A 20,334-nucleotide genomic window follows, 5' to 3' on the forward strand; every position below is an offset into this window, starting at 1 on the left:
CCAAAAACAACAGGATACACATTTTTCTCAAGTGCTCATGGAACATTCTCCAGGATAGATCATATCTTGGGTCACAAATCAAGCCTTGGTAAATTTAAGAAAATTGAAATTGTATCAAGTATCTTTTCCGACCACAATGCTATGAGACTAGATATCAATTACAGGAAAAGAGCTGTAAAAAATACAAACACATGGAGGCTAAACAATACACTACTTAATAACGAAGTGATCACTGAAGAAATCAAAGAGGAAATTAAAAAATACCTAGAAACAAATGACAATGGACACACGACGACCCAAAACCTATGGGATGCAGCAAAAGCAGTTCCAAGAGGGAAGTTTATAGCAATACAATCCCACCTTAAGAAACAGGAAACATCTCGAGTAAACAACCTAACCTTGCACCTAAAGCAATTAGAGAAAGAAGAACAAAAACATCCCAAAGTTAGCAGAAGGAAAGAAATCATAAAAATCAGATCAGAAATAAATAAAAAAGAAATGAAGGAAACGATAGCAAAGATCAATAAAACTAAAAGCTGGTTCTTTGAGAAGATAAACAAAATTGATAAACCATTAGCCAGACTCATCAAGAAAAAAAGGGAGAAGACTCAAATCAATAGAATTAGAAATGAAAAAGGAGAAGTAACAACTGACACTGCAGAAATACAAAAGATCATGAGAGATTACTATAAGCAACTCTATGCCAATAAAATGGACAACCTGGAAGAAATGGACAAATTCTTAGAAATGCACAACCTGCCAAGACTGAATCAGGAAGAAATAGAAAATATGAATAGACCAATCACAAGCACTGAAATTGAAACTGTGATAAAAAACCTTCCAACAAACAAAAGCCCAGGACCAGATGGCTTCACAGGCGAATTCTATCAAGCATTTAGAGAAGAGCTAACACCTATGCTTTTGAAACTCTTCCAAAATATAGCAGAGGGAGGAACACTCCCAAACTCATTCTACGAGGCCACCATCACCTTGATACCAAAACCAGACAAGGATGTCACAAAGAAAGAAAACTACAGGCCAATATCACTGATGAACATAGATGCAAAAATCCTCAACAAAATACTAGCAAACAGAATCCAACAGCACATTAAAAGGATCATACACCATGATCAAGTGGGGTTTATTCCAGGAATGCAAGGATTCTTCAATATACGCAAATCAATCAACGTGATACACCATATTAACAAATTGAAGGAGAAAAACCATATGATCATCTCAATAGATGCAGAGAAAGCTTTCGACAAAATTCAACACCCATTTATGATAAAAACCCTGCAGAAAGTAGTCATAGAGGGAACTTTCCTCAACATAATAAAGGCCATATATGACAAACCCACAGCCAGCATCGTCCTCAATGGTGAAAAACTGAAACCATTTCCACTAAGATCAGGAACAAGACAAGGTTGCCCACTCTCACCACTCTTATTCAACCTAGTTTTGGAAGTTTTAGCCACAGCAATCAGAGAAGAAAAGGAAATAAAAGGAATCCAAATCGGAAAAGAAGAAGTAAAGCTGTCACTGTTTGCAGATGACATGATACTATACATAGAGAATCCTAAAGATGCTACCAGAAAACTACTAGAGCTAATCAATGAATTTGGTAAAGTTGCAGGATACAAAATTAATGCACAGAAATCTCTGGCATTCCTATATACTAATGATGAAAAATCTGAAAGTGAAATCAAGGGAACACTCCCATTTACCATTGCAACAAAAAGAATAAAATATCTAGGAATAAACCTACCTAAGGAGACAAAAGACCTGTATGCAGAAAATTATAAGACACTTATGAAAGAAATTAAAGATGATACAAATAGATGGAGAGATGTACCATGTTCTTGGATTGGAAGAATCAACATTGTGAAAATGACCCTACTACCCAAAGCAATCTACAGATTCAATGCAATCCCTATCAAACTACCGCTGGCATTTTTCACAGAACTAGAACAAAAAATTTCACAATTTGTATGGAAACACAAAAGACCCCGAATAGCCAAAGCAATCTTGAGAATGAAAAATGGAGCTGGAGGAATCAGGCTCCGTGACTTCAGACTATACTACAAAGCTACACTAATCAGACAGTATGGTACTGGCACAAAAACAGAAAGATACATCAATAGAACAGGATAGAAAGCTCAGAGATAAACCCACGCACATATGGTCACCTTATCTTTGATAAAGGAGGCAGGAATGTACAGTGGAGAAAGGACAGTCTCTTCAATAAGTGGTGCTGGGAAAAGTGGACAGGGACATGTAAAAGTATGAGATTAGATCACTCCGTAGCACCATACACAAAAATAAGCTCAAAATGGATTAAAGACCTAGATGTAAGGCCAGACACTATCAAACTCTTAGAGGAAAGCATAGGCAGAACACTCTATGACATAAATCACAGCAAGATCCTTTTGGACCCACCTCCTAGAGAAATGGAAATAAAGACAAAAATAAACACATGGGACCTAATGAAACTTAAAAGCTTTTGCACAGCAAAGGAAACCATGAACAAGACCAAAAGACAACCCTCAGAATGGGAGAAAATATTTGCCAATGAAGCAACTGACAAAGGATTAATCTCCAAAATTTATAAGCAGCTCATGCAGCTCAATAACAAAAAAACAAACAACCCAATCCAAAAATGGGCAGAAGACCTAAATAGACATTTCTCCACAGAAGATATATAGACTGCCAACAAACACATGAAAGGATGCTCAACATCTTTAATCATTAGAGAAATGCAAATCAAAACTACAATGAGATATCATCTCACACCAGCCAGAATGGCCATCATCAAAAAATCTACAAACAAGAAATGCTGGAGAGGGTGTGGAAAAAGGGAACACTCTTGCACTGCTGGTGGGAATGTGAATTGGTACAGCCACTATGGAGAACGGTATGGAGGTTCCTTAAAAAACTACAAATAGAACTACCCAGCAATCCCACTACTGGGCATATACCCTGATAAAACCATAATTCAAAAAGAGTCATGTACCAAAATGTTCATAGTAGCCCTATTTACAATAGCCCAGAGATGGAAACAACCTAAGTGTCCATCATCGGATGAATGGATAAAGAAGATGTGGCACATACAATGGAATATTACTCAGCCATAAAAAGAAACGAAATTGAGCTATTTGTAATGAGGTGGATGGACCTAGAGTCTGTCATACAGAGTGAAGTAAGTCAGAAAGAGAAAGACAAATACTGTATGCTGACACATATATATGGAATTTAGGAAAAAAATGTCATGAAGAACATAGGGGTAAGACAGGAATAAAGACACAGACCTACTAGAGAATGGACTTGAGGATATGGGGAGGGGGAAGGGTAAGCTGTGACAAAGCGAAAGAGAGACATGGACATATATACAGTACCAAACGTAAGGTAGATAGCTAGTGGGAAGCAGCTGCATAGCACAGGGAGATCAGCTCGGTGCTTTGTGACCGCCTGGAGGGGTGGGATAGGGAGGGTGGGAGGGAGACGCAAATGGGAGGGGATATGGGAACATATGTATATGTATAACTGATTAAATTTGTTATAAAGCAGAAAAAAAAAAGAGGGAAGAGATATGGGGATATATGTATATGTATAACTGATTCACTTTGTTATAAAGCAGAGACTAACACACCATTGTAAAGCAATTATACTCCAATAAAAACAGTAAAAAAAAAAAAAGAACAAGAAGTTATTTAAAAGAGATATTGAGAGAATAATAAAAGAGCTTTAGAAATTTAATAAATTTGTATTAGTCAAGGTTATCCAGAGAAATAGAACCAATAGAGTACATATAAATATAAATAATTGTATATATGTTTACCATAAGGAATTGGCTCATGTGATTATGGAGGCTAATAAGTCTCAAGATCTGCACTGAGCACCATCTAGCAACTATTATAGCAATGATTGATTTGGGAATGAATCATTAATGGATGTTAAGCTAAATGGATGAAAGTTTGTTGAATGACAGGATGTATATACTTATTTATTAACTTTACAGTGAAGAAATTGGGTGGATATCATTCTACCCAAATGTTCAAAGTTAACACCATTTTGCCCATGGGGCAAAGCAACGTGATGTGCCTCACTGAGAACACAGAACAATTTCTGTGGATTTCCTACCTAAAGTAATTACCTGGATCTGGTAAAATATCAAGGCAACAAAAGAAAAGAAAACATTGAGGAAAACAACGAGATTTGAGGTGAACAAATGAATTGTTATAGGTAAATACAGCACATAATCCTGGATTGAATCTTGGACTAGAAGAAAAAAAATGTTTAATATAAAAGCATTACTGGAAGTTTCTAGCCAGGTAAATTAGGCTTTTCCAGATGGAAACTAAGACGTAAAACTATCTCTATTTGCATATGAAATAATCTTTTATGTAAAAAATCCTAAGAAATTCACCAAAACCCATTAGAGCGAATACATGAATTCAGCGATATTACAGTATACAAGGTTAATGTACAAAAATCAGTTGCATTTCTATACACTAGCAATGAACAATCTGAAAATGAAGTTAAGAAAACAATTTCATTCATAATAGTATCAAAAAAGAATAAAATACTTAGGAGTAAAGATAACGAAATGTAAGACATACTCTGAAAACTACAAAACATTGTTGAAAAGAATCAAAGAGCACCTAAATAAATGGAAAGACATCCATGTTCATGAATTGAAAGACTTAATGTTAAAATGTCAAAACTCTCCAAATTGATCTGCGGGTTCAATGCAAGCCTTTTCAAAATCCCAGCTGGCAGCTTTTTTTGTAGAAATTGACAAGCTGACCTTAAAATTCATGTGGAAATACAAGGCACTCAGATAGACAGCACAATCTTGAAAAAGAAGAATAAAGTTGGAGGATTCACACTTCCCAATTTGAAAACTTACTACAAAACTACAGTAATCAAGAATGTGTGGTAATGACATAAAGAGAGATATATAGATCAATGGAATAGAATTTCGAGTTCAGTTATAAATCCCAACATTTATGGACAATTGATTTTCAACAGAATACCAAACAATTAATTGGGGAAAAAACAATCTTTTTCAACATTTAGTGCTGGGCCAACTAAATATCCACATGCAAAAGAATGAAGTTAGACTTCTATGTTACGTGATGAAAATTAACTCAAAATAGATCAAAGACCTAAATGTAAGAACTAAACTGTAATACTCCTTGAAGGTGTAAATCTTTATGACCTTGAATTAGGTAATGTTTTCCTAGATATGACACCTAAAGCACAAGACACCAAGAAAAAATATACAGATAAATTGGACTTCATCAAAACTTTAAAATGTTATGCTTCGAAGGACACTATTGGTACATAAAGAACTCTTGGATGTATTAAGAACTTACAGCTCAAAGACAACTTGAATTAAAAATGGGCAAAGTACTTGAATAGACAATTCTAAAAAGGTCTACAAATTGTCAATAAGAACATGAAAAGATGCTGAACATCATTAGTCGTTAGGGAAGTGCAAATCGAATCACAATGAAATACCACTGCACACACTCTAGAAAAACTATAATTAAAGAGATAGACAATACCAAGTGTTGACCAGGATGTAGAGAAATTGGAACCCTCACACATTGCTTGGTGGAAATGTAAAATAGTACAGCTGCCTTGGAAAACAGATTGTCAGCTCCTCAAAAAGTTAAACGTAGAGGTACCATATGACCCAGAATTTCTACTTCTAGGTATCTACCCCCCTCAAATGAAAACATATGTCTATACAAAACTTGTATACAAATGTTCATATCAGCATTATTCATAATAACCAAAAGTAGAAACAACCCAACTGTCCATCAACTAAGGAATGGATAAACAAAATGTAAAAATAGAATATTATTTGGCCATAAAAAGGAATTAAGTATGGGTAGGTACTACAACATGGATGAACCTCAAAAACATTATGCTAAATGAAAGAAGCCAGTCACTAAAGACCACATTTTTTTTTGAACTTGTATTTTGATTATATATTTAAAGAATTGTTACATGGTATATATTTAAAGAGAAAATAAGAAAGAAAACTGTCATCAATTCAAATTACACCTAAGAACACTAAAGCCTATTGAATCATAATAAATATATATATAAATACATTAAAACTTTGAAGATATTTAAAAATTTATTGAAGTCAGAGAAATAGGTAAATTCTTAATATGTCAATTCTAGAAACCCCAAAGTCCTAGGAATTATGTATCGAAAGATTTAGAAACAAACCTTTGTAAAAGATTTTAAAATTACATTCTTTGTTAAACTGGGACTTGGACCACTTTGGGTTCAGTTTTGCCCCTGAACGAATGCCATGATAAATTAGTCAGCAGCAGCACATTCCATCTATATGAAACGGCCAGAATCAGCAACTCTGTAGAGACAGAAAGATCATTAGTGGTTGGTTGGGGCTAAGTGGGAAAGAAACCTTACATCCTTATGTAATGGATATAAGGTTTCTTTGGGGGATGACAGAAGTATTCTAAAATTACACCACTCCGTAAATAGACTAAAATTTATTGAATTGTAGACTTTCTTTTTTTTTCTGTTTTTTTTTTTCCTTTTTTGCGGTACGCAGGCCTCTCACTGTTGTGGCCTCTCCCGTTGTGGAGCACAGGCTCCGGACGCGCAGGCTCAGCGGCCATGGCCCGTGGCATGTGGGATCTTCCCGGACCGGGGCACGAACCTGTGTCCCCTGCATCGGCAGGCGGACTCTCAACCACTGCGCCACCAGGGAAGCCCCGAACTGTAGACTTTCAACAGGTGAACTTTATGGCATGAGAATTATATCTCAATAAAGCTGTTAATAAACAATATGCATGCATAGAGTCAGATGGCTAAGATATATGTAGTAAAACGTTAGCAATTAGGGAACCTTCGTGACAGGTATATGGGATTTCTAAATTTTGCAGCTTTTCTGTAAGTTAGATTTGTTTTAAAAGAAAAAAATAAAAATAAACTTTATGATGCCCTCTTACTTTTTAAACTAAATGCATGTATCATGGTGAGCAAATTTAAAAATTATGAAATAGGTATGGGTTTAGAATGAGGCAAGAGATAATACTGTCTGGTCAGGACCACTCACTCCAGAACTCCAAGGAGTACCATTCAATAGCAATATAATGGTCAGACATTCCCCACTAATCTGTAGCTTTAAATTAAATAATCAGGGCCAATATGGAAAAATGGGCAAAGCTCTATCTAGAGTTGGTCAGCCATGAGTTCAAATCCTGATGCCACTAGTTTTTAGATGGTTACCTAGGTAAGTTATTTATGCTATCAGGGTGTAGTAGGCACCTACTATTGTGATGACTCAACCCTTGTATAACGCCCTTCCCCTTGAGTGTGGGTGTGAACTGTGAACATGACAGGAGGATCACTCGCATGATTAGATTATGTCACACGGCATAGTTAGCTTTAAGAAAGTTAGTAAACTTTAAGAAGGATAGACCTGACATGACCACCTGAGCCTTTGAAATGTGGTTCTTGGAGTCAGAGAGAAAGAAGTCTGAGATTTGACATGAGACATTCCCATTGCCTGCTTTAAAGATGGAGAAGCCACATGGTAAGGAGCGTGGGCAGCCTCTGGGAACTGACAGTGACCCCAGCTGAGAGCCAGCAAGGAAACTGGGAGCTCAGTTAGTTCTACATTCTCAAGGAACTGGATTCTGCCAACAGTCTGAATGAGACTGGAAGTGGATTCTTCCCCTGAGGCTCTGGATGAGAAAGCAGTCCAGCCAACACCTTGGCTTTAGCATTGTGAGATCCTGAGCAGAGAACCAAGTCATGCCATGCCTGGACTTCTGTTCTACAGACTGTGAGCTAATAAATGGGTGTTGTTGTAAGCTACTAAACTTGTGGTGATATGTTATGAAGTGACAGAAAACTAATACACAGAGTATCCATTTCCTCACGTATAAAATGAAAATAACAACACTATCTACCTCCTAACATGGTGTGTTTCTGTCAAATAAATAATCATATAAAACATTTAGCAGCTTCTCGTATAGTACATGCTTAATTTAGGTTAGCTCTCATTATCATTAGTATTACTACCATTATTGAGATCAGGTAAAGTGAAATCTCAAAAAGAAATCAGAATCTTTTCCAGTAAACCTGTAATAAACTTAATTTATTCATTAATGTGTCAATCAAGATATTTTGCCATACCCAGGATATGAATAGTATTCCTAATATCATCCATAATTAAAGCTTTGGCTTTTATTCAAAATCTGATTCATTCCATTGATGGCATTTCCTAGTGAAAGATAACCTTACCAGTCCTTTAAAGTATTCATCATAAGGCTACCTGTCAAGTTTCGATGATGGGTGGGAAATGACGGAGACAGCAAAGAACACTCTTATGAATGTCCTCTGAATATGGCATTTAAATTTTTGTGTTAACTGTAAAACTGAAATCCTTCTGCAAACTAACAGCCCCAAGGTCGTATTCATGAAACACACAAGCTGAACTACCTGAATGAAGCCACGCTTGTAAAATGGCTTGCATAGTTTTGTGTCACTTAATTCCAGCTATGGGCTAAGACTCAATGTGGCTGATTTCCCATATTCTAAAATCTACTGATTGTAAATGGGCACTTGAACATTTGTGAAGCAAAATAGCACTTATTCCCAGGGGGTATTTGTCTTTAGCAGTGAAGCACAGCAGCCCTATACTATTAGGTTACGCTAACCGTACCTCAAACACTCCATAATTTCCATTTATGATTCATAATATTACCAAGATTGTCATGGAATAATCCTCCTTATTACCAAGTAGCGGCTGCGTGCACTCCTTGATCCTCACTTTCTATCAAATTTAAAACTATACTAGTATTTATTTTTTAACATATTTATTGGAGTATAATTGCTTTACAATGGTGTGTTAGTTTCTGCTGTATAACAAAGTGAATCAACTATATGTATACATACATCCCCATATCTCCTCCCTCTGGCGTCTCCCACCCACCCTCCTTATCCCACCCCTCTAGGTGGTCACAAAGCACCGAGCTGATCTCCCTGTGCTATATGGCTGCTACCCACTAGCTATCTATTTTACATTTGGTAGTATATATATGTCCATGCCACTTTCTCATTTCATCCTGGCTTACCCTTCCCCTTCCTCGTGTCCTCAAGTCCATTCTCTACATCTGCGTCTTTATTCCTGTCCTGCAACTAGGTTCATCAGTACCATTTTTTTTTCAGAATCCATATATATGCATTAGCATATGGTATTTGTTTTTCTCTTTCTGACTTACTTCACTCTGTATGACAGACTCTAGGTCCATCCACCTCACTACAAATAACTCAATTTTGTTTCTTTTTACAGCTGAGTAATATTCCATTGTATATATGTGCCACATCTTCTTTATCCATTCATCCGTCGATGGACACTTAGGTTGGTTCCATGTCCTGGCTATTGTAAATAGAGCTGCAATGAACATTGTGGTACATGTCTCTTTTTGAATTATGGTTTTCTCAGGGTATATCCCCAGTAATGGGATTGCTGAGTCATATGGTAGTACTATTTTTAGTTTTTTAAGGAAGCTCCATAATGTTTTCCATAGTGGTTGTATGAATTTACACTCCTATCAACAGTGCAGGAGGGTTCCCTTTACACCACACCCTTTCCAGCATTTATTGTTTCTAGATTTTTTGATAATGGCCATTCTGACCAGCGTGAGGTGATATCTCATTACAGTTTTGATTTGCATTTCTCCAATAATTAGTGATGTTGAGCACCTTTTCATGTGCCACTTGGCCATCTATATGTCTTCCTTGGTGAAATGTCTATTTAGGTCTGCCGCCCTTTTTTTAACTGGATTGTTTGGTTTTTTGATATTGCGCTCCATGAGCTGTTTGTATATTTTGGAGATTAATCCTTTGTCTCATTTCATTTGCAAATATTTTCTCCCATTTTGAGGGTTGTCTTTTTGTCTTATTTATGGTTTCCTTTGCTGTGTAAAAAGCTTTTAAGTTTAATTAAGTCCCATTTTATTTTTGTTTTTATTTCCATTACTCTAGGAGGTGGATCAAGAAAGATCTTGCTGTGGTTTATGCCAGAGTGTTTTTCCTATGTTTTCCTCTAAGAGTTTTATAGTGTCTCACCTTACATTTAAGTCTTTAATCCATTTGGAGTTTATTTTTGGGCATGGTGTTAGGTAGTGTTCTAATTTCATTCTTTTACATGTAGCTGTCCAGTTTTCCAAGCACCACTTATTGAAGAGGCTGTCTTTTCTCCATTGTATGTTCTTGCCTCCTTTGTCGTAAATTAGGTGCCCATATGTGTGTGGGTTTATTTCTGGGCATTCTATCCTGTACCATTGATCTATATTTCTGTTTTTGTGCCAGTACCATACTGTCTTGATTACTGTGGCTTTGTGGTGTAGTTCTTTAAAAAATGCAAGCTCGGGCTTCCCTGGTGGTACAGTGGTTGAGAGCCCGCCTGCCGATGCAGGGGACACGGGTTCGTGCCCCGGTCCGGGAAGATCCCACATGCTGCGGAGCGGCTGGGCCCGTGAGCCATGGACGCTGAGCCTGTGAGTCCGGAGTCTGTGCTCCGCAATGGGAGAGGCCACAACAGTGAGAGGCCCACGTACCGCCAAAATAATAATAATAATAATAATCATAATAGTAATAAAATAAAATTAGACCAGGAAACTAACAGATATGTTAGAAAGAATATAAAAATAAAAATATAATGAATCAACAACTGGAAGGTACATCAGTACCACAATAGTAAAAAAGAGGAGGGAAAAACAAAAAGTGGGGGGAAGGCCTTGGCTGTGGAGGGCAGGGCCTAAGCAAGGGCAAGCTTTGGGCAGTGGGTGGGGCCAATGCTCAGGACCCACAGGGCTGGAAAAGGCCCTGGGGGCTCTGGGGGGTGGGGCTTAGGCTCAAGGAACAGAAGGGGCCCAGGCATGCCCCCCACCTCTGGTCTCAGAGGGCAGGGCACCTCACCTGGGAGCCCAGCAGGCTTCCTGGGCTCAAGTGGGTGGGGCAAAGGCCCTCCTCTCCTTTCCTGCTCCTCCCGTCTGGGAGGGCCCCTCCCACCCGCCTCTCCTGATCTCCCGTTCCCCCCTCCTATGCCCCCAGGAACAATGTGGCTGTGGGAGGGAGGGGACCAGTCTGGGAGCTCAGCAGCCTCCCTGGGCCCGAGTGAGAGGGTCAATTGCCCTCTGCTCCTCTCCCGCTACTACCAGAGGGGCCCTTCCACCTGCCACTCCTGTTTTCCCCTCAGCCTCTGTCCTATGGTCCCCAGGACCCATGTGACCCGGAGGGGGGCCTTGTAGGGCAGAGGACTGGCCTGGGAGCTCAGCAGGCTCCCCAGGCAGAGTGGGCAGGACAATCACCTTCTGCTCCTCTCCCACTCCTCTTGTATGGCCCCTCCCACCTGCCTCTCCTGATCTCCCCTGCCTCCCTCCTATGCCCCCAGGACCCATGTGGCCTGGACTGGGCTTTGGAGGGCGGGGTTACTGCATTGGGAGATCAGCAGGCTCCCTGGCCCAAGTGGGCCTGGTGATCGCCCTCCACTCCTCTCCTGCTCTTCCCAGAGAGTCCCTTCCGCTGCCTCTCCTAATCTCCCTGGCCTCAGGGGCACTGATCTTGTGTGGCCTCCACTTCTCCTCCCCCCTCAGTCCCCCTATGTCCTACCGTTCACTTTGGGTTTCCTCCCGTCTCCTTGGGCATCACAGTCCCCCACCAGCAGCCGGCAGGTGCCCTAGTTGTGGGGAGATGCTAACTCAGCATCTCCCCACACCGCCGTCTTGACTCCGCCTCCCCCATCTGTTTCATTCTTTTTATTGATTACATAACACTGCTCATCTCCTACCATGCTATATAATTTACTAATTTATTATATTTGTTGTCTGTTTTATCCCTAGAACATAAGCTTCATTGGCTAAAAAAATTTTTTTACTGCTATATCTAAGAGCATAGGACAGCCCTAACATAGGAATCTGGTGAATGACTCAAGTTCAAAATAATGTAAACCCATAACTTGTTTTGCCACATTCTTATTAATGAACTATTTTTGTTTGTGCTCTTTGCTATTAAGAGAAATGTTTCAAGGCTGTCTTTACAGATATTTCTTCACTTGCTGAGAGAGTTATTTCTTAAATTCCTAGAAGGTGATCATTATATAGATTATATGCTTTTTAAAATAGTTATTTCCAAATTGCTCTCTAAAAATGTTTACGTTACATTCTTATCACAGGATATGAGTAGGCCTTTTAGCTTTATTCTTCATAATTTTCTGCTTTTCTAATTTTATACCCAACATTTATTTTCTTACTCAAAAGAAAGCATGATTAAAAAGAAAATTAGCTTTAATTTTCTTTATCATCCTAGAAAAATATTTTAACATTCTAAAACTTGAAAATGGCAGATAACATTTGAACTATAGTACTCTTCTTTTCATTAATTTAGATTATTCCAGTATACAATTTTTAAAAATTGTTATTTCTATGTCTATCAATACTTTACTACCAAATAGGTACATTATTACAACATGCTTCCTGGAGCAGAGAAATTAGATAGAAAGGCTTAACTAATTTCCAAAGTTGGTATTATCTTATAATTTGCATAGAGTAGCAGGAAATGCTTTTTACAATAAATAATTTTTGAGTAATGATGTCATTAATAAATAGACATACTTGCCTCTCATTTAACTCTTTTAGTAAAAGTTCAGGAAGAAAACAACCATATTAAAATTTTAAGAGTACACAAAATATATTTGTTTCCAGTTTTGTAAGGTTTATAAGCAACCAACAGACAAGGGGAGGTGGTAATTTTTTATTCAGCTTTAAACTTGACCCTGTTGCTCAGTAAGTGTGACTATGGCTTTGGTAAAGTCTTGTCCTTCTACAAAAATTACACTATTAACCTAGAGTCATGAAACTGGAACTGCTTATTCAGACTTGCAGGCAAATTGTTCTGAACCATTCATATATATTTACATATCACCTACTTGGAAATAGGGTACAGTTTATATCAGGATACAAACTTTCCCTGTGTGAAGGGAAAACAAACAAGTAACTAAGGGGATCGGACCCTTTGTCATAGCTTCTGTCCTTTAACTGAACTCATTGATCCAGGGACAACATTCAGTGTCTCCTAAACAGTTCAGAAGCTAACAAAATTCATAACCACTGAATTTCTGATGTATATAATAGCAACTTGTAAGTAATCAAATAGAATAGGAATAGAAAAAGGTCCCACTTTAATCAACATTGAAGATTACTTTTTTTTTTTTTTTTTTTTTTTCTTTTTGCGGTATGCGGGCCTCTCACTGTTGTGGCCTCTCCCGTTGCGGAGCACAGGCTCCGGACGCGCAGGCCCAGAGGCCATGGCTCACGGGCCCAGCCGCTCCGCGGCATATGGGATCCTCCCAGACCGGGGCACGAACCCGTATTCCCTGCATCGGCAGGCGGACTCTCAACCACTGCGCCACCAGGGAGGCCCAAGATTACTTTTTTTTAATTAAAAAAAATTCTTTAACATCTTTATTGGAGTATAATTGCTTTACAATGGTGTGTTAGTTTCTGCTTTATAACAAGGTGAATCAGTTATACATATACATATATCCCCATATCTCTTCCCTCTTGCGTCTCCCTCCCTCCCACCCTCCCTATCCCACCCCTCTAGGTGGTCACAGAGCACCGAGCTGATCTTCCTGTGCTATGTGGCTGCTTCCCACTAGCTATTTTACGTTTGGTAGTGTATATATGTCCATGCCACTCTCTCACTTTGTCCTACCTTACCCTTAACCCTCCCCATGTCCTCAAGTCCATTCTCTGGTAGGTCTGCGTCTTTATTCCCGTCTTGCCCCTAGGTTCTTCATGACCATTTTTTGTTTTTGTGTTTTAGATTCCATATATATGTGTTAGCATAAGGTATTTGTTTTTCTCTTTCTGACTTACTTCACTCTGTATGACAGACTCTAAGTCCATCCACCTCACTACAAATGACTCAATTTCATTTCTTTTTGTGGCTGAGTAATATTTCATTGTATATATGTGCCACATCTTCTTTATCCATTCATCTGTTGATGGACATTTAGGTTGCTTCCATGTACTGGCTATTGTAAATAGAGCTGCAATGAACATTGTGGTACATGACTCTTTTTTTTTTTTTTTTGCATTACGCGGGCTTCTCTCTGCCGCGGCCTCTCCCGTTGCGGAGCACAGGCTCCGGACACACAGGCTCAGCAGCCATGGCTCACGGGTCCAGCCGCTTCGCGGCATGTGGGATCTTCCCGGATCAGGGCACGAATCCGTGTCCCCTGCATCGGCAGGCGGACTCTCTACCACTGCGCCACGAGGGAAGCCCCATGACTCTTTTTGAATTACGGTTTTCTCAGGGTATATGCCCCATAGTGGGATTGCTGGGTCATACGGTAGTTCTATTTTTAGTTTTTTAAGGAACCTCCATACCGTTCTCCATAGTGGCTGTATCAATTTACATTCCCACCAACGGTGCAAGAGGGTTCCCTTTTCTCCACACCCTCTCCAGCATTTATTGTTTCTAGATTTTTGATGATATGGCCATTCTGACCGGTGTGAGATGATATCTCATTGTAGTTTTGATTTGCATTTCTCTAATGATTAATGATGTTGAGCATTCGTTCATGTGTTTGTTGGCAATCTGTATATCTTCTTTGGAGAAATGTCTATTTAGGTCTTCTGCCTATTTTTGGATTGGGTTTTTTGTTTTTTTGATATTGAGCTGCATGAGCTGCTTGTAAATTTTGGAGATTAATCCTTTGTCAGTTGCTTCATTTGCAAATATTTTCTCCCATTCTGAGGGCTGCGAGACTACTTCTTAATGCCCTATGTGCTTGGCATAATTTTAGGCTTCTGTAAAGTAAGCAAGCCCTGCCCTCAAGGAATCTGCATTTTGCTTAGCAGCCAAGGAGATTGAGAGAAAGAGGTAAGCAAGAAAAGATGGCAATTTGAGTAGGCACTATATCTAGAGGTGAATTTCATGATGCTTCATATCAGTGTTATTATAAGAAATTATAATGAGCCAGTACTCTTATTAGAGCAAAAACAATAAGACGATGATAGAGCAAGCAGAGCTCAAGTAGGTTTCCCAGACGAATTAAATTCCCTGACAACAGGGTCCAAGACCTAGGTCATCCTTTAGCATTCTGGTTTTTAACTTTCTCCTCAAATTAACATATTTACATTACATATTTACACTTACTCAGATTCTATCATTCATTTTTCATCTTTTCATGAAAAAATAGTTACCTTTTCAACTTTCTAATGCTTCTTAACCTCAAGTATTTGCTTGGATAGGCTTCAAAAAGCCTATATGTTTCTTTAAAAAGGCTTTTGTGAAAGAACATTCTTTGAATGGTATTGTTTTAATCCTAACAAAAGCAGGGCACTAATCGAGTCCCTTGTTGTTTAAAATCAATATCCTCCTTGTATTATTTAAAAGTATCTGCCAAAGAACTCAAAGGCATTAATTAAACTCTTGTGAAATTTTTAGGTGAATTCTTAAAAGATGAACCCTTATTATTTATCCATGCTCTCTGTACATTATTGTGCAATCATTTACCTTAATGTCTTTTACCATGTACCTTCCATTTCTTATTCCTTTATTGGAAAGGTACTATCACATTGTTGAACCTGGTAGACAGTCAGCCAAAGATTCACTAATGACTTAACTCAATACACACTGATTGAACACCTTCTGTGTGCAGAATAAAATGGTAGCTCCTGAGGTAAATAAAAAGATGAATTAATCACAGACCTAAAGTTCACAACGAAGTGGCAGAGATGGTGACAAGACATATAATTCAGTGCCTGAGTAAGATGTTGAGAAAAAAAAGGATGAGAGAGTGAAATATTTAGATACTGAAAGTTTCTTATTTACTATTAGTGTAGAATTTACATCATTACATGAGTTCCACTGCAAGAAAAAGAAGTCTGAACTTTCTTATTTAAACATTTACCACGTCTCTCATCATTCATTTGCTCTATATACTATTATTTATTGAGTGCCTCCTCCCATTTATTGAGTACAATGCTGCATAAGGATATATCAGAACACGGAGTGATGTAATATGTAAAAATAAAACATTAGAGCATTAAGGATTGCTATTTTCATAGAGATGTTTATACAGCTTAACCCAGAATTTTCTTCAGGATCAAAGCTCACTTTCATAGAAACTACATGTTATATTTTATTTAACATTTTTTATCTTAATATTTAAATAAAGTTAATATTCTTGGAATTTTCATTTCAAAAAGTCTTTGGATTAATGGGAGAAGCCAGGAGTTCTGGCAGTAAGCACAAAAAAGTCATCATAACACCTATGCACCTCATCATTTATCTGGCAAATTTTGCTAGAAGTGACAACATCCAAAACAGAGTTCTAATCTTCCCAACTGGCAACAGATACCAAATTATAAGTCCAATTCTTCTTATAGTTCACTAAATTTTCCTGGGTCTGGAATAAGATAGCCAAAGGGCTGTAAATTAACATCCTTCACATTATTTTGATGATATGCAAAATCTTTAACAAATTTGACACTGTAAACTACTTAGTTCCTTTTAAAGGTGGCAAAATATATTCAGATATGAAAATACCCACCTAAAATTGCAGATACCAGTTATACTCACTTCAGTAATGGCCATGAGTTAATAATTAATTTGCATAAAATGACAAGTAAAAAACAATTGAGAAAGTTGATTCTTTCTTATCAAAAAGAGAAGTATTGCTCACAGAAAAATGCTATGGGAAAAAAATACTCAGTTTTATACCCAAATGATCAAGTGTGAGCAGTGAATAGAGAATTTGCAAAAGTGCAGGGACTCAAAATCCCATATATTCATTTTCAGGAAGATACTGTAAGATGTGCTCTAGCAAAATGTGGCAGTAAAACAAGAAAGAGGCAGACTGGTGCCTAGAAAATAGAGCATCCAACACAAGAAAGCTACAAAATGGAGTCCCACCAGGACAGCCATGCCTTAGGCTAGAAGGGAACCAAGACTAAAACAGTGAAGAGGGGTAAGGCCTCCAAACTACTGATTTATCTAAACATTTGAAAAAATTGTAGTAATGAGTATTTGAGTGTTCTGACAGAGAATTTAAAAAGATATATTGAAAATCAAACAAAACAAAGGGGGAGCAAGGCAATTATTGAGTCCAGGAAAAGCAAAAGGCTAAAAAATAAAGTAAAATATAACAATAGTATACTACTTGGCTTATTAATAAACAGTATCTACATAGTAAATGCTGACCAATTATCTAAGCAAATATTTTATAATGATATAGAGAAGATAGAGGAAGGGAAGAGAGATGAATGTGAAAAAAAGAAATCCATTGTCAACAGGTAATATCTAGATGTGATAACTAAAGAGTTATATACATATATAATTTATATATGGAGGAGAGGAAAATACCAGCCCAATCAATTAAGTTGTTGAAAGTGAATGTCTCTGGGTAATGGGATTGGAAATGAAGAAAGATAGAGAGATGATTCATGTTTATTATAATCCTTTTATTTTTAAAAACTATGTGTATAGCATTTTGATAAAAACTTTACATATTTTAATTAACTGGCAATAACCAAATACATTCTGTCTAATCTAAGTAGAGAAATAATTTGCTAAAGGATATTAGGGAGCACATAGGTTCATTACACAGGTGAAACAGGGTAGAGGTCAAGCACCCAGGAACACACAGAGATTTGGCCAATAAAGAAACTTCTATTGCCAAAAGCTGCATATCCCAGCTAGCATTCCAGAAAAAATGGATTTTACATACTCTGGTTGCTTACTTTTGCATGTCTTCCAGAGTGTAGATGATAGACTCCAGATGCTATGCCCTTAGCCTGGGGTAGAGGAGACTAGAAATAGATTCTCCATTAGAGACACAAAACTCAAAGTTTGGGAAGTTATCAAAATATAGAGAAGGTATTCAAAAGACACCAGACAGCCACAAATGAGAAATGTTTGCTACATCTAGATAAATCAATTACTTTGCTAGAATGTGTGATTTTCTTCATTAATATCTGACCATTTTAATCTAAGCATCATTGAAAATTCTGAAAAAAAAATGCTAAGAAAATGTTATGATTCTGGATTTGAAACTTCTGGGAACTTATTATGTATCCTTGTAGACAAGAGATATCCGAGCATAGCATGTACAAAGAATGTGAGTATAGATTTTGGGCCTGACTATAAGAAAGCAAGTTTGAACAGGCAGCTGAGTAGGAGTAAGAAACATTTGATTATATGAAAAGGTGTAGAAAATCAGATACAAAACTTGGTATCTTGGGGAATAGTTACAAATTCTGTCATCAGAATGAGGGTCTTCTGTTTTCTCTTCTGCACTAAAGATTATTTTTACTTTAGTTGGAGATTGAGCATCTTAAGTATTAGTTTTGGTGATTGTATTTTTCTTTACCTAAAATTATCATAAAGTACTTCACTTATTAGCAGCAATTATGTGATAGTCAACTACGTTAAGAAGTACACATATTTGTCTCCAGTGTAATTATGCACAATTAGAGACAGTGACAACATAAATAACAGTAGAGATAATATAATAATATTGTAATAATATAAAATAAAAATCCAAATTTTGTTTAGTAATTTGAGTCAACAAATGCCAAAAAGTTAGGCTAGCCCAACAATCCAAAATTAGATATATAAAACAACTCCCAGAAATAGTATCACTCTAAAATTCTTCAGACACATCAGACCTTCAAAATAGAATGCAGAATGTAGATACTATGCCAGCAGTTAAGCTCTGCCTCTAGAAAGATGATAATAGTCATTGATTTCCAAATGCACATTGTGGAAGTAAATTTAGAGTTGATCTGGAATATGACACCTTTATTTTATAGATTATAAAACCAAAAACCTTAGAATTGGAAAAATTCATACCTTCATTTTATATAAGTGAAAAGAAAAGCTCAGAAAGTAATAGCAGTCACATATGTATGGAAGAAAACATTTTAGAACCCAGATTTCTTGATATCAAGTTAATGTGGAACCAGGATATCATTTCAAACATTGTACACATTCTTAACTACTACATTATACTGCCTCTTGACAAAGAAAAAATATACATGGTTATTAAAGATAAAAAGGCTAATTTCAGTTACCATAAAAGATATGTAAATTAAAATAAGAGGAAATCACAGTTCACAGTTACAAAGTCACTGTGAACACTGAATAAATGTATATTGAGCCATTGCTCCTGGGGGAAATAGAGGATCAGGTTCCTGCAAGCTTTTGGTCACAACATTTTCTTCAACTGATAAATATATAACTTTATTTAATCATATGCAGTGTTTCTTTATAATAAAACACTAGCTGAGAACATTATCCTGACGCTGGGTAACATGACCATAAATTTCTTTGACCTTCATCCTCACAACAATGCTGTCTACTATGCTTTTTTTAATCAGTCATCATCTCATGAATCCACAAATTTAGCTGCTTTTCCATCTTTCCCATAGCTTTGTCATGAACTGTAGATGTTACTTTTGCATTTTCCAGAGCAGCCTCACATACAGATCAGTGAATTTCCTCTCCGTTTCTCTGGATATATAGTACTGTTGATTCATTAACATTGAACTCACAGCCAACAGCACTATAACTCAAGCCTGGATGAAGCTTATCTAGCATGTGTATTTTCTCCGGAAGGCACATCCCAGCTTTCTTACACATGGGAACTGTAAACAGCATTTCAGCATACACTAGGGGACCATTTAAACAGCAAAATTACCAAACAAAAGCACAAAAATTGTGGCATAAATTGACTGTGAAAAAGACATTTGTTTACAGTATGAAAGTTGAAACAAGAAAGCAGAGGATGGCCTTGTTTGACCATATGTGACTCAAAATTTTCACCTCTGCACATATCCACAAACAACCAGGAAAGTGCCCTGAGTATTGACTTTAGAATTGCAAATAAACTTTAAAGAGTAAGCATATTCACAAATACAGAATTCATGAATAATTAGGATTGACTGTATATTGACAAGGATTTCAAAAGATCTATAAGACTAGTGTTGGCAAGGATGGGGACAGTGGACATACTCCAGTGCTGGAGTTTGCCTTCTGAAATAGGACAGAATTTTCCGAGGCCAACTTGGAAATATGAATCAGAAATTTAAAAACTGTTCACACACTGTGATAATTTTATGTGGTAGCCAGATTGGCGGCCTGGATGGAACAAAAAGGCTGAACCTTCCCTAGTAAGAGAGAATTCCTCCTACCTGACGGCCTTTGAACTTGGACGACAGTTTTTTCCTGCCTTCGGACTCGAATTAAAACACTGACTCTTCTTGGGTC

The sequence above is a fragment of the Mesoplodon bidens genome (assembly GCF_964165515.1).
Source record: "Mesoplodon bidens genome assembly, chromosome: 5".
Lineage (NCBI taxonomy): Eukaryota > Metazoa > Chordata > Mammalia > Artiodactyla > Ziphiidae > Mesoplodon > Mesoplodon bidens.